The sequence below is a fragment of the Centruroides vittatus genome, unplaced genomic scaffold (genome assembly GCF_030686945.1).
Source record: "Centruroides vittatus isolate TY-2023 unplaced genomic scaffold, ASM3068694v2 contig_55, whole genome shotgun sequence".
Lineage (NCBI taxonomy): Eukaryota > Metazoa > Arthropoda > Arachnida > Scorpiones > Buthidae > Centruroides > Centruroides vittatus.
In genome coordinates, this window is record NW_027122326.1 from 153995 (window position 1) to 169674 (window position 15680).

Genomic DNA, 15680 nt, shown 5'->3' on the forward strand with positions numbered 1-15680 from the left:
CAAAAATAAGTAAATAACAAAAACAAAAATTCGACATGACATGTGTAATTATAAAAATGCGAAAAAAAATAATAACAATAATAATAATATAATGCCTTGGCATTACACTTGGAATCTTCGACTAAGATTAATTTCCGTAGTGTAACGTACGGAAGTCTATATCTCTGTGCTGTAAATTGTATGGTCTCTCACGTTGCTTGTTTTCTATGGGGTCACCAGTATCTTTGTTCTCTCTCTCTGTATTATGTACAATTTTAGGTGTTCTCCCGATTACCCTAAAATCAGGGATCTCATCCTCATCATCAGACATGTTTGTCATCTGTACCCCTTTTCTTTTTCTTTTAATTGTATGTCTATTTATATTACCATGGCAAAGTTTTAACCTATCTATATGAACGGTTTCCTTGTCCTTTAAGTTGCAACCTTCGACCTGATAGGTGGTGGGATTAATGATTTTGACTACGCGAAATGGGCCCTTATAATTACTAGAAAATTTTCTTCTCTTATTACCCTTCTCTTTTATCCAAACTTTTTGTCCCACGCTGACTTTTCTTAATTTTTTGTTAATATTACGATAATCTCTACCCCTTTTATTATGCTGCTGGGCTTTGTCGTTTGCCATACTTTGAATGGCACGGAGTTTATCTACCAAAAATCTTTTTTGTTCATCCGTATCAGTGTGGTTCCAATTTTTATCAATATTGGGAGGACGGGGATCAACGCCGTATAGGAGGAATGCCGGCGAATCACCAAGAGCAGAATGGTGCGCATTATTGTAAACAAAACATGCGGGAGGAATTAGGTCATCCCATTCTACACTACTCTCTTTAGAAAACTTTGATATCATATTGATGATAGACCTATTTACTCTCTCACAAATGCCGTTGGAGCATGGTCTATACGCGGTGGTTACATTTCTTCTAATATTGAGCCATTTACAACAATCAGCAAAAAGAGATGATAGGAAATTTGTCCCTCTGTCGGAAATTATCACCTCTGGGGTGCCATACCTACAAATCACTTTCTCGAAAATTATATTACTAACAGATAGGGCAGTCTGGTCAGGCAACGGATGAGCCTCTACAAAACGGATAAATATATCTATAATCACCAAGATATACTGATTGCCTTTACTAGTCTTATGAATAGGCCCTATTACATCCACTGCGAATTTCTGGAAAGGTGCAACGGCTATTTCGTTTTCCTGCAAAGGTGCTTCTCCCCTATGTATGTAATATCGCTGGCAATTCTCACACTCCTTAATAATCTGATCGACCTTTCGCTCTAGATTTCTTATAAAATAGTTTCTTTTGATGTTCTTTACTGTTTTTCGCACCCCCAGTGCCCCGAAAGTTTGTTTTCATGTATCGCCTTAACCATTCTCATAGCTAAACTTTCACCCACACACAATTGACTTATGTAGTAACCCCGTATTTTTAGAAAAATCTTTTTGTACAGGCAATTATTTAAAACAACATATTCATTCAATGGCTGCTTTGCGTCCCTTCCACCATCACCTCTAATTAAATCCCTCTTTATAGGACCGAAAATGCTATCGTGGTCTTGGGACTGAATAATTTCTTGTCTTGTTGGGAAAAGTTCTCCCGTAGATTCGACATTAACACAACTGACACCATTTATGTTCCTTGAAAGAAAATCTGCCACTTTATTATCAATCCCCTTTATATGTTGTACTTCAATATGATAGTCAGATAGTTCCATTACCCAGCGCGTTAAACGTCTACTACCGTTATGGATATTATTTAAAAACACCAACGGTTTATGATCAAACAAGACTGACTTTCTGGCCTAAAACTAAATACTTAAAATGCCTTAATGCTAAAATAATGGCGAGGCACTCTTTCTCGATGGTTGAGTAATTTAATTCTGCACCTTGGAACCTCTTGCTGAAGTATCCTATGGGTGCTAAACCTTCATCGCGTCGTTGTTCCAGGACCGCAGTGGCTGCTACATCAGATGCATCCGTATGTAAAAAGAAAGGCTCTTTAAAATTTGAGTGGGCCAGAATTGGAGGTTAGGTGATAGCCTCCTTGGAATGCCAAAAGAGTTTTGATTAGCTTAAGTTCCAATTAAATTTAGTTCTTTTTTTTGTAAGGTTAGTCAGCGAATTTGCAATGTCAGAGAAGGACGGTACAAAATTCCTGAAAAATCCTACTACCCCTAAGAAGCTTCGTATGCCTTTTACATTATTGGGTGGTTTAATTCTCCTTATAGATTCGATATTATTAGGATCTGGGCTTATCCCTTTATCATTAATCACATGTCCAAGATACTTTACTTCGTTGGACAAAATCTGACATTTACTGGGGTTCAATTTTAATTCCTCAGTAAGGTCATGAAAGTGCTACAAGATAAGTAACTCAAGGTGATCATCTAAATTTTGAGAGAAAAGGACCACATCATCTTGAAAGATGAAACAGCTATTGCCTACAAACCTTGCTAGCACCTTATTCATCACATGTTGAAAGAAACGGCTGCTATTCTTTGCACTGAGGCATACGACAAAGCTGGTATTTGCCCCAGGGGGTTGAAATTGCAAAGACATGCCTGACCCTTGGGTCCAGAGGGACTTGAAAATAGCCTGCCTTTAAATCTAAGACAGAGAAGAATTTGTTACCGTTTAGTTGTGATAAAATATCATCGATTTTTGCCATCGGATATACTTGAGCCTCCGTGACTTTAGATTTAAGAAAAATTAACGGAGTTATGCGAATTTCTCCCGACTCTTTCGGCACCACATGGATCGGTGAGTTCCACTCTGATGAGCTTTCCTCACAGATTCCAGCTCTCAAAAGTTCACCAACCTTTTTCTTTAGCAATGGGAGATAACTGACCGGGATTCTGTATTGCTTAACATTAATAGGGCGATTGTTAGTCAGATTTATGGAGTGACTGTAATTCTTCATGCCAGATATGTTGGCAATTTCCTTCACCACAGCATTGGGGTAACTATCCAAAATCCCTTTCACTCTATCTTTTACTCTCTCTTCCAGATGGTCCAAATTCCAAACCTTATCACAATGTTCCATACTACTACCTATATTCACACTAATATCCTTATTACTGAGAAGGGGGCTTGCCCTCATGACCGAACATAATTTGGCCCCTCGATGTGGGTTTTTGTCCGTGGTGAGGGGACCTCCCAGAGATGGTTTAGAAACTCTTTTTTACCATCGCTGGGATCTGAACGCCCACCCACGTGTTTGCCGTGCGTGGTGTCCCGTATGCCGGAAAGGGGGATCCTGGTAGTTGAGGGGCAACATAACGTCCCCAACACACTGCTTTGGCCCCTGCTTCGGATAAACGGGAGGCTCAAATCAGGCTCCGTTTGAGTCAATCGGCTGGTCGTTGAGTCATTGTTGACCTCGGCTTGGAGTCAACCGATCGATGCAGACCGGGCAGACACGTCAGACAAGGTGTGCTCTTCTCGACTGCATTGTGAGGGTATAGCTCCTGGGAAACCCTGGTGCGACGGTCTATGGGAGTCTCCCATGTGACGGCACCCCCCTGTTGGGCCCCATGGTGGGTGGGGTCACTAGGAGCTGAATATAAATTCTTAAATATGGATACCAAAAACCAAAAACAAGCACAGACAAAAGAAAAGACCTCCAGCCAACCTGCTTACTTAATAGTGCATGCAACTGGAGAAAAACCCCTTGCTAAGTGTTCTCCTTTTTTGATTCAAAAGCTATTTGAATCAACCATTGGGCATTTAAAAAAAACGCAAAAATTGAGGTCAGGGGATCTACTAGTAGAAACAGCCTCTCCTCAACAAACAGTAAAGCTTTTGTCAATGAAGACTCTTGGAGACATGGCAATTTCGGTCACACCACACGTAAGTTTGAACTCCTCACGAGGTGTGATATCTGAGTTTGACTTAATGTCTGAAGACGAATCAGACATTCAGATCGGCCTCTCAGACCAAGGTGTCACTTCCGTTCGACGCATTTCGATCCGTCGAGACGGCAAGTTGATACCCACAAAACATTTAATCCTCACGTTCAACAAGCCTACATTGCCATCCTTTGTTACAGCCGGGTATCTGCACTGTGCAGTTCGTCCGTATATTCCAAATCCGCTGCGTTGCTTTAAATGCCAGCGATTTGGACATTCCCAGACGTCTTGCCGAGGCAAAAGCTTATGTGCACAGTGTGGAACTGAAGGTCACGACAGTACTGAATGTAAAAGTACTCCACACTGTGTGAACTGCAAAGATGCCCATCCTTCCTACTCCCGGAAATGCCCTGCATGGCAAAGAGAAAAAGAAATTCAACGGGTAAAAACTGAGAAAAACATATCATATCCAGAGGCTCGTCGCATGGTCACTCCAAGTGCACCTATGCAACAAAAGACATTTGCTGCAGTGTTGAAATCTACTACGACACGTGGGGTTCAAACAGATATTTCTGTATCCCCAAGCGAATCTCTTACATGCCATGCAAGATGCTTATTGATCCCATCTACACAATCAGAAGAAAAGGAGATCACAAAGACTAAAACCTCTGTAAGTAAATCAGGGGTAACAACCAGAAATGTGGGTTCTAAAAAAGCCAGTAAGAACCCACTTAACAAACAAAGAGTGAAAGCAGCCCTCTCTAAAGTTTCAAAAAAATCAGAAGCTCAATCTGTGAGTGAGTTTTCTGACATATCTGACGAAGAGCCTAATACGGAGGTTACGAAACCAAAGTCACCTCCAAAAGAGAGACCCCCTGTTAAATTAAAGAGGGATACCCTCGCAAAGAATGCTACCTCAAACACATAATGGATTATAAAATAATCCAATGGAACTGTCGTGGTTTCCGCAACAACTTCTCTGACGTTAAACACCTGACATACTCTACCTCATCTCTCTGCGTGGCACTCCAGGAAACACATCTAAAACCTGGAGAAAGAATTTCTTTAAAAGGATTCGATCTTTACCGTAAAGATGACGACAGCCACACCCGCGCCAGTGGAGGTGTGGCTGTACTGGTTTCAAACCGCATCTTCTCTTTTCCGGTACAAATAAGAACAGAACTGCAAGCTGTGGCAGTCAGAATATCTATGGGCGTCACTGTCACAGTTTGTTCCATATACTTGCCACCAGATGTCAGAGTCAATGACGATGAATTGGATGCATTGGTTGAACAGCTGCCAACTCCTTTCTTTTTACTTGGTGATTTCAATGGCCACAATCCAATGTGGGGCAGTCACGATATCAACCGTCGAGGCAGAGCCATTGAAAGATTCATAGGTAATCACCAACTATATTTATTTAATACTGGAGAAGTGACATACTTCCACGCCCCAACAAGAACATTCACTGCCATTGATCTATCATTAGCAACCCCAAATCTGTTTTCAGCGTTTATATGGGAGGTTGGATCTAATCCACTTTCCAGTGACCACTTCCCAATATTTCTAAAATACCAAGGCAGAGAAAGCTGTGAAACAGCCCGTCCACCACGCTGGAAACTTGAAACGGCAGATTGGCCTGCTTTTTCCTCTTTGGCTAATATCACTGAGGAAATGGTCAATACTGCCGATATCAATGATGCAGTCGAAGTTGTCACTTCCAGTATTATTCAGGCAGCCGAAAAAACAATGGGGAAAACGTCAACCAGATATCCAAAACATCCGAAACCATGGTGGGATCAGAATTGTGAGGCAGCATTTAAAAAGCAAAAGAAAGCATGGGGGATTTTTAGAAGATACCCCACTGCTAACAATTTGGTCGCTTTTAAGATAGCAAAGGCTAATGCCAGAAAAATAAGAAGGCAAAGCCAAAGGGACTCTTGGAGGAAGTATGTTTCTAGCATAACATCTTCCACCAGCTCAAAAGCAGTCTGGGATAAAATCCATAAAATTAATGGGAAATATGCTTCTCACTCTCTGTCCATGCTGGAAAATAATGGCACAATAATCAGTGACATAAAAGGTATTGCTGATTTGTTGGGTGAAACATTTTCGTCTTCATCCAGCAATATTATGTATACAACAAATTTCCAGGCTTATAAAGTCCAAAGTGAAAAACAATATCTAAACTTCCACTCCCCATCTAATGAGGAATATAATGTGCCATTCAGCAGAATAGAACTATGTACAGCAATTTCACGCTCGGGGAATACTGCTGTAGGTCCGGATAAAATCCATTACAGCATGATTAAAAATCTGTCAGACAATTCCCTTAGTAACCTTCTAAATCTGTTCAACAGAATATGGACAGAACATACTTTCCCTGACTTTTGGAGGCTATCTATCATAATTCCCATTCCCAAGCCAGGTAAAGACTGCAAGAATCCCTCTAATTATAGACCAATTTCTCTGACTATTTGTCTCTGCAAACTTTTCGAGAGAATGGTAAACAGACGCCTGATGTTCCTCTTAGAGGAAAAGAACTACTTTTCACCACATCAGAGTGGATTTCGTAGGAACAGAAGTACCACAGACAATCTAGTAAACCTTGAAACATCTATACGCGAAGCGTTTGTAAGACGACAGCACTTAGTGTCTGTGTTTTTCGATATAGAGAAGGCTTATGATCGCTGTTGGTGATATGGAATACTCCGTGATCTTCATGAATTTGGACTGCGGGGTAATCTGCCAATTTTTATAAAAAACTTCCTGCAGAATCGAAGATTCCAAGTCAGGATGGGCAACACTTTGTCTAGGCCTTTCATACAAGAAGAGGGTGTTCCTCAAGGTTCTATTCTGAATGTGACTCTGTTCCTAATCAAAATTAATAGCATAGCTAAGTGTCTTCCTCCCAGTGTGAAACACTCCTTGTATGTGGATGACTTTCAGATCTCCTGTCAGTCTACTAACATGAGTTTTATTGAAAGACAACTGCAAACCTCTCTGAATCGCATTGACAATTGGTCCAAGACCAATGGTTTCAGTTTTAACGTAGAGAAGACCTCGTGCATTCACTTTTGCCGAAGGCGTGGTTTGCACCTGGAGCCTGAAATTCACCTAAATGGGGTTAAAATCCCAATGGTCAACGAACCAAAATTTTTGGGTGTCGTGTTTGACCATAAATTGACGTTCTTACCACACTTGCGCAATTTGAAGAGTAGATGTTTAAAATCTCTGAACCTTTTAAAGGTATTAGGCTGCTCATTCTGGGGAGCAGACAAATGTTTGATGCTCAGAATATATAGAGCTCTTGTTCGCTCTAAGCTTGATTATGGATGTATTGTGTATGGCTCTGCGCGAGAATCTACTCTTCGGATGCTGGATCCAATCCTCCATCAAGCATTGCGTTTGTGCACTGGTGTGTTTCGAACTTCTCCTGTCCAAAGTTTATACGTAGATGCTTATGAGCCCCCACTATCTCTCAGGCGAGAGCAGTTGTCTTTGTTTTATTACATTAAACAGAAATCTTTGGCTAAACCTTCAGTTTATTGTAGAGTATCACATACTCAGCTGAAAAGATTATTTACAGCTTGCCCAAGTTGTGTCCCTACATTTGACATTAGAATGGAGAATGTAAGCAGCACGATTGACCTGGACACAAGCAACATTTCACAGGCCGAGGTCGATAATATATACCCTTATTAATATATCACCTTGGTCAACTCCTGTGATTAATGTTGACATTAGCTTAAAGCAGTTTCCTAAGGAATCCACCCGTGACTACATCTATAGGCAGCACTTTGCAGAAATTCAACATCACGACAGGAATTTAATTTGTATTTATACAGATGGATCGAAATCAGTTGATTACGTTGGCTCAGCCTTTGTCTGCCAGGATGAGATCGTGGCAGAACAAATTGCATCAAATTTTTCCATCTTTACTGCAGAGGTGCAGGCTATTTACCTAGCCTTAAAATATGTAATTAGGAAAGGTCATTGTGGCTGTGTTATTTACACTGACTCAGTTAGTGCACTTCAGGCTTTGATCTCACATGAACCTAGTTCTCACTCTATAGTGATTAAAATTCGCAAACTGTTATGCCATCTTATTGCAAGTAATATTCTTGTAAAATTTTGTTGGGTCCCAGGCCATGTAGGTATAAAAGGGAATGAAGAAGCTGATGCAGCTGCAAAGTCAGCAAGTCCTTCTTAGCATAGAATGTTTATTGAAGGAGGTGACTTGAAGCTGGTTGTTAAAAAACGACTAGCAGAGAGATGGCAAAATGTGTGGAACGAACAAGTCCACAATAAACTTTACGAGATCAAACCTATAATAGGAAATTGGACACACAAGAAACAGTAGGATAGGAGATCTGAAGTCTTTCTTACTCGTCTGAGAATTGGACATACTCGGCCTACTCATCAATACCTTTTGAAGGGTGATGACCAGCCAGTATGCCAGTATTGCATTTGTACTTTAAGTGTTAAACATATACTTTGCAACTGTGTTGCTTTTGACCAGAGTCGCAGACAGCATTTTGGAAATGCAACTTTGAGAGAGATTTTGGGCCAGAGGCCAAATCTTGATAAGATACTGAACTTTTTGAAAGTTATAAATATTAATAGAGAGATTTAAGTTAACTAATTTATTTATTTATTTATTATATTTATTATTATATTTATATTTGTGTTGTTCTGTTTGTTTGTGTTTTTGTGTTGTATTGACGCCTTGTGATATATATATTTAGCTCTGTTTAATTTTACCATTTGTCATGGCGCAGCATAGTTCTAGTTTTTTGGCAAAAGAGCCAAACAGGCTAAGTAACTAACTAACCGAACATAATTTGGAAAATATCTCTGGTTGCTGATTTAAGACATCCATTCCTAATAAAAAATTATAATCCACACCACTAGGAAATTCAATCATAGGAACTATGAGATCTATTTCATCATCATTAATTAGCTTACAATTTACAACCAAAGCTTCATTACTTTGAATAATAGCTCTTGACATACCCCTAATGCATGTCTCGCTAGTGATAATATAACCTATCCTCCCTCCTCTTCTTACATCCTCTATGAAAGCCTTATTTACTAAAGTGCGCTCCGCTCCCGTATCGATTAATCCCATTACCTCCCTTTCCTCCATTTCTAACGACATCATTGGTAGCCCACGGTCAGAAACAATTAAACTTAAGTCTGACAGATTATATATTTTAACCTGGTCAATTGGCTGACTCTTCAATTGACCACCTTTCAGTTTAAATTATGTTTTTTATTACATTTTCTTGAAATGTGCTCTAATTCACCACACGAATAACACCTTCGCGTATCCTCCCATTTCGCTTTAGGTGCTCTGTTAGATTTCATGACATCTAACATGGACGACATGGATTCATTCAACTTGTTCAACTGGACTTCCAATTTAGCCACCCATTCTTATAATTTAGTTTCACGTTCACTCGCGATGCTTGGCTGTTCTAAGTTAGCGCATACTTCACTAAACCCACCACGCTTACTACAGACAGATTCTACTTCTTCCTCTTCTTCTGCCTTCAATATTGCATCATCCAATGTACCGGGCCTAGATTGCAATACCTGCCTATGTATCTCAATCAACAAACCTTTTATAAAACAATCCTTTACAGTATTGTCCCGTAACATTTCTAAATTGGGGTTCTGCATAACAGCCCTAGAGAACAAGGATTTTAACCGGATACTATACTCGCACACTCTCTCCTCCTTTCGCTGTGTTATCTTTAACAACTGATCAAAAGGTTCTCGCCCTTTGTCTTTATGACTAAAACATTTATGAGCCCCTTTTTTAATTCCTCATAGTTACTAATTCCTTGATCTCTAAGATTGAAAAAATGGATAAAGGCTCACCTTTCAAATGCGCCTGGACAACGGTGACCTTGACTGTTTCATTCCGGCTCGCAAGAGAGGCCACGTTTTCAACTGTTTGAAAAAATCTCCTTATATCCAGACTATCGCTAGGTAGATTTGAAAAATAGGGGATCATCCCCATGAAGCTGGTCACCACTGGTACATTTTCTATCTCTCCTGCTCCTACTACATTTGATCCACTAGAAACTTGTTCCTCCATGATTTACACTACAATTCCACAGCCGGTTCAACAAAAATAGTCCTTTTACACACAAGCTTTACCCTCTTACACCTTACAATTATACTATCAAACCCTGTCGCGGACGCCAATGTAACAAAGCTAGTAGACCTGAGTCTGCTGCTATATCTTGGAGGGTAAATACAATCAGAACAATAAATAAGGACTTTACAAAATACTCGAGATTCAAAACTAACATTTAATTATAGGGAATCATTTGAGGACTCAAAACGATAAAAAAAAAATCTTACAAACTAGAAATATATATACTATACATATGTTTCTATATACATTAAATATCGCGTGTGACATCGAAAATAAGATCTTAAGTCAGTTCCTTATTACTTCGTTAACACTTATTCCTCCTCACTTAGTAATATAAAACACTCTTGCCTCAGATGCAATTGGATTCTGCCGATCCTCACGGATAGTTCCTCTTCTAGTGGTCCGGGATTCTTCTATCGATTTGCCGTCGAACCCTCGTAAGCAGAATCTGACAAGAAAAAAATTGGCTACGAAAGTTCTTGTCCTTTTATACTACCTGTCATTAAGCATGACGTAAGGCCCGTGGTCTAGACCACTGGCCAATCACGTTCACGACGGGTAACATCCGACCAAAACCCGATGTCGACACGCAAACGGAATTTCACAAAAATAAGTAAATAACAAAAACAAAAATTCGACATGACATGTGTAATTATAAAAATGCGAAAAAAAATAATAACAATAATAATAATATAATGCCTTGGCATTACACTTGGAATCTTCGATTCTGCAAGAAGTTTTTTAAAAAAATTGGCAGATTACCTTGCAGTCCAAATTCATGCAGATCACGGAGTATTCCATATCGCGATCATAGGCCTTCTCTATATCGAAAAACACAGACACTAAGTGCTGTCGTCTAACAAACGCTTCGCGTATAGATGTTTCCAGGTTTACTAAATTGTCTGTGGTACTTCTGTTCTTACGAAATCCACTCTGATGTGGTGAAAACTAGTTCTTTTCCTCTAGGAGGAACATCAGGCGTTTGTTTATTATTCTCTCAAAGTTTGCACAGACAACTAGTCAGAGAAATTGGTCTATAATTAGAGGGATTCTTGCAGTCTTTACCTGGCTAGGGAATGGGAATTATGATAGATAGCCTCCAAGAGTCAGGAAAAGTATGTTCTGTCCATGTTCTGTTGAACAGATTCAGAAGGTTACTAAGGGAATTTTCTGACAGATTTTTAATCATGCTGTAATGGATTTTATTTGGCCCTACAGCAGTATTCCCCGAGCGAGAGATCGCTGTACATAGTTCTATTTTGCTGAATGGCACATTATATTCCTCATTAGATGGGGAGTGGAGGTTTAGATATTGTTTTTCACTTTGGACTTTATAAGCCTGGAAATTTGTTGTATACATAATATTGCTGGATGAAGACGAAAATGTTTCACCCAACAAATCAGCAATACCTTTTATGTCACTGATTATTGTGCCATTATTTTCCAGCATAGACAGAGAGTGAAAAGCATATTTCTCATTAATTTTATGGATTTTATCCCAGACTGCTTCTGAGCTGGTGGAAGATGTTATGCTAGAAACATACTTTCTCCAAGAATCCCTCTGACTTTGCCGTCTTATTTTTCTGGCATTTGCCTTTGCTTTTTTAAAAGCAATCAAATTGTTAGCAGTGGGGTACCTTCTGAAAATCCCCCATGCTTTTTTTTGCTTTTTAAATGCTGCCTTGCAATTCTGATCCCACCATGGTTTCAAATGTTTTCGATATCTGGTTGATGTTTTCTTCATTGTTTTTTCGGCTGCCTGAATAATACTGGAAGTGACAACTGCTACTGCATCATTGAAATGGCAGATTGGCCTGAATTCTTCTCTTTGGCTAACATCAGTGACGAAATGGTCAATACTGCAGATATCAAATTTCCAGCGTGGTGGATGGGCTGTTTCACAGCTTTCTCTCCCTCGATATTTTCATATATTGGAAAGTGGTCACTAGAGAGTGGATTAGATCCAACCTCCCATGTAAACGCTAAAAACAGATTCGGGGTTGCTAATGATAGATCAATGGCAGTGAATGTTCTTGTTGGGGCATGGAAGTTGGTCACTTCTCCAGTATTCAATAAATACAATCGGTGATTGTCTATAAATCTTTCAATGGCTCTGCCTCAACAGTTAATGTCGGGACTGCCCCACATTGGGTTGTGATGATTGAAATACACGAGTAAAAAAAATGGAGTTGGCAGCTGTTCAACCAAGGCATCCACAATTCATCCTCATTATTCTATACACTTGCTACAAGATGTCAGTTAGTTAGTTCTAGTTTTTTGGTACAAGAGCCATACTGGCTATGCTGCGCCATGACAAATGGTAAAATAAACCAAGCTAAATAAATATATCACAAAACGTCAATACAACACAAAAACACAAACAAGTGCAAATAAACAGAACAACACAAATATATAATAAATAAATAAATAAATAATTTATTTATAACTTAAATCTCTCAATATTTATAACTTTCAAAAAGTTCATTAATAATCTTATCAAAATTTGGCCTCTGGCCCAAAATCTCCATGAGATTTGCATTTACGAAATACTGTCTGCGACTCTGGTCAAAAGCAACACAGTTGCAAAGTATGTGTTTAACACTTAGAGTACAAATGCAATACTGGCATACTGGCTGGTCATCACCCTTCAAAAGGTATTGATGAGTAAGCCGAGTATGTCCAATTCTCAGACGAGTAAGAATGACTCAGATCTCCTGTCATACTGTTTCTTGTGTGTCCAATTTTCTATTATAGGTTTGATCTCGTAAAGTTTATTGTGGACTTGTTCGTTCCACACATTTTGCCATCTCTCTGCTAGTCGTTTTTTAACGACTAGCTTCAAGTCACCTCCTTCCATAAACATGTATGCTGAGGGCTTGCTGACTTTGCGCTGCGTCAGCTGCTTCATTCCCTCTTATACCTACATGGCCTGAGACCCAACAAAATTTTACAAGAATATTACTCGCAATAAGATGGCAAAACAGTTTGCGAATTTTAATCAGTATAGAGTGAGAACTAGGTTCATGTGAGGTCAAAGCCTGAAGTGCACTAACTGAGTCAGTGTAAATAACACAGCGATGATGACCTTTCCTAATTATATATTTTAAGGCTAGATAAATAGCCTGCAACTCTGCAGTAAAGATGGAAGAATTCAATGCAATTTGTTTGTTCTGCCACGATCTCATCCTGGCAGATGAAGGCTGAGCCAACGTAATCAACCGATTTCGATCCATCAGTATAAATAGGAATTAAATTCCTGTCGTGGTGTTGAATTTCTGCAAAGTGCTGCCTATAGATGTAGTTCGGGGTGGATTCCTTAGGAAACTGCTTTAAGCTAAAGTCAACATTAATCACAGGAGTTGACCAAGGTGATATGTTATCGACCTCGGCCTGTGAAATGTTGCTTGTGTCCAAATCAATCGTGCTGCTTACATTCTCCATTCTAATGTCAAATGTAGGGACACAACTTGGGCGAGCTGTAAATAATCTTTTCAGCTGAGTATCTGATACTCTACAATAAACTGAAGGTTTAGCCAGAGATTTCTGTTTAATGTAATAGAACAAAGACAACTGCTTTCTCCTGAGAGATGGTGGAGGCTCATAAGCATCTACGTACAAACTTTGGATAGGAGAAGTTCGAAACGCACCAGTGCACAAACGCAATGCTTGATGGTGGATTGGATCCAGCATCCAAAGAGTAGATTCTCGCGCAGAGCCATACACGATACATCCATAATCAAGCTTAGAGCGAACAAGAGCTCTATATATTCTAAGCATTGAACATTTGTCTGCTCCCCAGAATGAGCAGCATAATACCTTTAAAAGGTTCAGAGATTTTAAACATCTACTCTTCAAATTGCGCAAGTGTGGCAAGAACGTCAATTTATGGTCGAACACGACACCCAAAAATTTTGCTTTGTTGACTATTGGAATTTTAACCCCATTTAGATTAATTTCAGGGTTCAGGTGCAAACCACACCTTCGGCAAAAATGAACGCACGAGGTCTTCTCTACATTAAATCAAATAGACAATTGGTCCAAGATCAATGGTTTTAGTTTTAAAGAGGTTAGCAGTTGTTTTTCAATAAAACTCATGTTACTAGACTCTGTATGTGGATGACTTTCAGATCTGTCAGAGTGTTTCACACTGGAAGGAAGACAGTTAGCTATGCTATTAATTTTGATTAGTAACGGAGTCACACTCAAAATACAACCTTGAGGAACACCTTCTTGTGTGAAAAGCCTAGAAAACGTGTTGCCAAACCTAACTTGAAATCTTCGATTCTGCAAGAAGTTTTTTATAAAGATTGGCAAATTACCCCGCAATCCAAATTTGTGCAGATCACAGAGTATCCTGTATCGCCAGGAGCCATCATAGTGTCTATGTTTTTCGATATAGAGAAGGCCTAAGTGCTGTCGTCTAACAAACGCTTCACGTATAGATGTTTCAAGGTTTACTAAATTGTCTGTGGTACTTCTGTTCCTATGAAATCCACTCTGGTGTGGTGAAAAGTAGTTCTTTTCCTCTAGGAGAAACATCAGGCGTCTGTTTACCATTCTCTCGAAAAGTTTGCACAGACAACTAGTCAGAGAAATTGGTCTATAATTAGAGGGATTCTTGCGGTCTTTTCCTGACTCTTGGAGGCTATCAATTATTATTCCCATTCCCAAGCCAGGTAAAGTATGTTCTGTCCATATTCTGTTAAACAGATTCAGAAGATTACTGAGGGAATTGTTTGACAAATTTTTAATCATGCTGTAATCATGCTGTAGTGGATTTTATCTGGGCCTACAGCAGTATTCCCCGAGCGGATTGCTGTACATAGTTCTATTCTGCTGAATGGCACATTATATTCCTTATTAGATAAAGAGTGGTAGTTTAAATACTGTTTTTCAGTTTGGACTTTACAAGCCTGAAAATCCCTTGTATACATAACATTGCTGGATGAAGACGAAAATGTTTCACCCAACAAATCAGCAATACCTTTTATGTCACTGATTATTGTGCTATTACTTTCTGGCAATAGTGCTTGCAGATCTTTGATTTATATATGTGGATGCAGACACTAATGGGAGACTGAGCGATTCTTCGATTTGGAATGCATCAAGTCTGCAGAAAGTTTTCTTCACTCTCCATCATTAATGGCTATCTGGTGGAAAGTTTAAAAGTGGAGGACAGCCAATTCCATATGTATTTGTTACAGATGAAGGAATTGGTATGTCTTCATGAGTAATGAGGCCTTACGGAATGAAACAGCTGACAGCTGAGAAATCCATTTTTAATTATAAGTAAAAGAACTATTTAAACTGTTTTAAATAATTAATATTATTATTATTATTATTAGTGTATAACTAATGAAAACTGTTTAATTTAATTCAAATTGAAATTATTGTTAGATTATCAAGAGCAAGGAGAGTTGTCGAAAATGCATTTGGCATCCTCACCTCTGTTTGGAGAGTCTTCTCTACAGTGATTTGATTATCCCCGGATAAGGTTGCAAAAATCATCCTAATATGTTGTGTTCTTCACAACATGTTACGGGAAAGAAAAATAAAATCTTATCTCACAGTTGCTACCAGTGACAACTTTGGAGAGCAACATCAACAGTTTACACTCTTGGAAAGCAGTTGTAATTTAAATCTATCAACAGCAGTG